The 4,390-nt window shown below is 38.1% G+C and overlaps 1 non-coding gene across 1 annotated transcript; it reads left to right on the top strand.

Annotated features, from left to right (window-relative positions):
* Positions 1-4,064: 4,064 nt before the first annotated feature.
* Positions 4,065-4,171, top strand: LOC136171237 (U6 spliceosomal RNA). Its single transcript, XR_010663788.1, has one exon. It is a non-coding gene; the product is annotated as a U6 spliceosomal RNA (small nuclear RNA).
* The last annotated feature ends 219 nt before the right edge of the window (positions 4,172-4,390 follow it).

Genomic DNA, 4,390 nt, shown 5'->3' with positions numbered 1-4,390 from the left:
TTTCTCAGTTAACACTCCCTAAAGTGGAAATGGGAAAATTTGCCATGACCATTGTGGTTTGTGTCAGTCTGGCTGCAAAACATGAAGACAACTGCATTCTGAGTTACAGTATGATATATATTTTGAGACAAAATAATGCTTAGAGAAACATCAACAAAACTCTTTAGAGTCAAAATCTGACAGTTGTTAGACTATATTATTATTATTCAGGTTTGATGCAATTTATAACATTTGTGATTTAAAAAATTAGACAAGATGGAACACAATAATAAATGCTGGGGTTATGAACTAACTGCAAAGAACACTTTATAGAAGAATGGTGCATTCACAGATAATCGTACTACATGCAACAGAAAATATTTTGCCCTGTGGCATCGAGACATTCAAAAATTTGGCCGTCGCATAGAGGATATTCAACACTCCTTGACTACTACTATGCCACTAACTTTTGCACATACTGGTGATTCCTAAGTCACTGGAATCCTGGGATTTGCTTTACCAAATTTATAGATTACAAATGTGTAAGCTAAACACTTTGGATGAATCTAAGACCTGATATTTCATTCCACCTATGCTACCTCAAGCTATTTCTTGTCTGGGAAGAAGTCACAGAAGGCAAACACATCTTGCTCTTCAGGGCACACACACCATACACAACAGGAAAATATAAGGGGAAAATGTTTCCCAAGAACATTATTAATGTAATTTTGCCAAGTAGTCTACAAAATCATAGGATATTTGTGTCTTTTAAATATTAGCACAGAGCCAGGAGTGGAAAGTAGTGCAAAAGTTTTTAAAAAGACATTCATTTATTATGTACTCATAAACCTAGGTTTTACATTATTAAAAGGAGTATACTCAAATTACATGTAGCAATGGTATTCTTAACAATCCTCCTTATCTCTAACAAGCTCAGTCTACTACTTGGCTTTGTTTATGGTGGCTTTGTTGCCAAGTGGTGTCCAACTCTTGTGACCCCATAGATTGTAAGGGGTCTGCCTGGCTTCTCTGTCCGTGGGATTTTCCAGGCAAGAATACTGGAGAGGGTTGTCATTTCCTTTTCCAGTGCTGTGGCTTCATGGGCCGGGAAATGAATGAATCCTTAAAATGCTTGTGATAAATCTTCATATGTTTTACGTAATTTTCTTAAAAAGCAGATGTCATTTTTCAGAGTTAAGAAATGTGAGAACATCTTATTTTTCTCATTTGAAAACTGAACCTTTTCTAATTGACAAGGTGATGGTGATTCTTTATTGGTATTCTTTCTTTGGCAGAATACACACACACACACACACACACACACACACACACACACACACTTGATAAGAAGAACCTAAATCATGAACAACACTGCAAAATTTGTCAATAAGAGAGGTCCAGTTTCCAAGGAATTGAGGATTTCAGTCTCTAGATAAGGCTGAATCGTGGCAATCGAGGTGATGCATTGTAGTGGAAGCTTTAGGGATATTAAAAATTGAACCAAAACTTATGTGTCCATCTTCCTCGAATGGCCTAGGGCACCTTTCATAGAGCCTAACATGATGTCAGAAATAAAGATGGAGTTCTCTGGTGGACAAGGGCTTGTGGGCCCAGACCTCATTTCATGGGATGATGTTTAATCCTGGCTGTCAGCAGGCAGACTTGCATTGTCAGCCCCTTCAGGGTTTCCTCAGCTACAGAGCATCGTCTGGGCCCTAGGCACAATTTTCCAGAGGCGACTCATATCCAGTGACTAGCCACAGGGTGACATAAGACCTTGACCATTTCAGCTCACTGCTAGATATCTCTGAAGAGCTATTCTAATTCCAGACCTCCTTGTGGTGTTGGCAGAGGCTTTATAGGGTTTGCATTCCCAAGCTGAATTCCCTCTGCCCTTTTGACTTCGTCTCTTTCCCTTCCAGTGGTATTAATTCCTGAAAACTGCGTCTCAGCCTCTGCTCCCAGAGACCCTAACCTGCAATAAGCACAGTACAAACTTGTTGCCTTTCTGGGTTTCCGTATCTCTGTTTGCTCCTTTTCTTTGATTGTTTGTTTGTTTTATGTCTAATGACTTCTGTTAGATAATACCTTAATTCTCAGGGTCTGTTTTGCCTGAAGATAACTGTCCTTCTCTTTGAATCATCCAGTAAACCCTGTGTTCTAAGGTCAGGCATTCTTTGGTTCTACAGAGCTATTATCAAAAACTGCATGCAGTAGGATCTGTGTATGTTTGCTACTGATGAAACGTTATCCACAAAATTACTTAACTCACTTTTTAAAGAGAGGGACTTAACTGCACTTTTTTAAGGGGTAAATTTTTATGTACCAAGGAGAGTCAAAAATTAGTGAGTTAAGCATTCAGCTGGATGACCTAGGGAAATAACAAAAAAGTCCCATAGAAACAATAAATAATTAAATAAGAGCAAAAATTAATGAAATAGAGCAAAGGTCAGCAAACTGTAGCCTTTAGCCCTGTTGGCTATTTTGTAAATAAAGTTTTATTGGAACACATTTATGCCAGTTCATTCAGTATTGACCATGCCACTTTCATGCCACATTGTAAGGGTTGAGTAGCTGTAACAGTAGCCATATGATCTCCATAAAACATAGTTAAAAATATTTACTATATGGCCTTGACAGAAATAGAAAACAACCAATTCAGAGAAATGAAAACATAAAAGTTTAACCTCAAAAAAGACTCATAAATAGAAAAAATTTTGGCGAGACTAAGAAAATTACAGAAGGCATAAATAATCATTATTAGAAATAATAAAAAGGGGCATAATATAGTAAGAGAAAATTATAAAGAAATGTATATCATCACGTTTGAAAACTTGGCAGCAGTGGTCAAATTCCTAGGAAGCTATAACTAAAATTACTAAAATGTAAGACTTATGAATTATCCCGACAGCTATATAAAAGTAACTGAATTAGTAGTTAAACATTTTTAAATCTATTTTTAATTGGGGGATAATCATTTTACAGTATTGTGTTGGTTTCTGTCATACATGAAGATGAATCAGCCATAGGTATACCTATGTCCCCTTCCCTTGAACTCCCCTCCCACCTCCTGTGCCATCCCACTTCTATAGGTTATCACAGATCACTGGTTTGAGCTGCCTGAGTCATATGGCAAATTCCCACTGGTTATCTGTTTTACACATGGTAAGTGTATTAATGTTTCCATACTATTCTCTGCATTTGTCCCACCCGCTCCTTCCCACCTCCACCGCCCATATCCTTAAGTGTGTTCTCTGTGAGGTTCATCAGTACCATCTTTCTAGATTCTACATATATGTGTTAATATATGATATTTGTTTTTCTCTTTCTGATTTCGCTCTGTGTAATAGGCTCTAGGTTCATCCACCTCATTAGAATTGACTCAAATGTGTCCCTTTTTATAGCTGAGTAATATTCAATTGTACATATGTATCACTGCTTCTTTATCCACTCATCTCTTGCTGGACATCTAGGTTGCTTCCTTTTTATAGCTGAGTAATATTCAATTGCATATATGTACCATTGCTTCTTTATCCACTCATCTCTTGATGGACATCTAGGTTACTTCCATGTCCAAGCCATTGTAAATAGTGCTGCAGTGAACAGTGGAGTACATATGTCTTTTTCAATTATGGTTTTCTCAGAGTATATGCCCAGTAGTGGGATTGTTGGGTCAGGTGGTGGTTTTATTCCTAGTTTTTAAGGAATCTCTATATTGTCTTCCATTGTGGCTGTGTCAGTTTACATTCCCACCAACAGTGCAAGAGTGTTCCTTTTTCTTCACACCCTCACCAGCATTTATTGTTTGTAGACCTTTTGCTGAAGGCCATTCTGAGTGATGTGAGATGATATCTCATTGTAGTTTTGACTTGTTTTTATCTAATAATGAGCAATGTTAAGAAATTTTCATGTGTTTGTAGCCATATATATGTCTTCTTTGGAGAAATATCTGTTTAGGTCTTCTACCCACTGTTTGATTGGGGTGTTTGTTTTTCTGGTATTGAGTTGCATTTTCCCAAGTAGAAAACATCAGGTCCAGTTTGCTTTCATGGCAAGTTCTTACAACACTTAAGAAACAAAAAGAAGTGCTCACTTCGGCAGCACATATACTAAAATTAGAACGATACAGAGAAGATTAACATGGCCCCTGCGCAAGGATGACACGTAAATTTGTGAAGTGTCCCATATTTTTAGACTTTTGGACTCTGTGGGAGAAGGCAAGGGTGGGATGATCTGAGAGAATAACTTTGAAACATGTATATTATCAAGGGTGAAACAGATCGCCAGCCCAGGTTGGATGCATGAGGCAAGTGCTCAGGGCTGGTGCACTGGGAAGACCCAGAGAGATGGGATGGGGAGGGAGGTGGGAAGGTGGATCAGGATGGGGGGAACACATGTAAATCCATGGCTG

The sequence above is a fragment of the Muntiacus reevesi genome, chromosome 6 (assembly GCF_963930625.1).
Source record: "Muntiacus reevesi chromosome 6, mMunRee1.1, whole genome shotgun sequence".
Taxonomy (NCBI): Eukaryota; Metazoa; Chordata; class Mammalia; order Artiodactyla; family Cervidae; genus Muntiacus; species Muntiacus reevesi.
The sequence above is the reverse complement of the archived record's forward strand: the minus strand, read 5'-3'. Positions and strand labels throughout refer to the sequence as shown.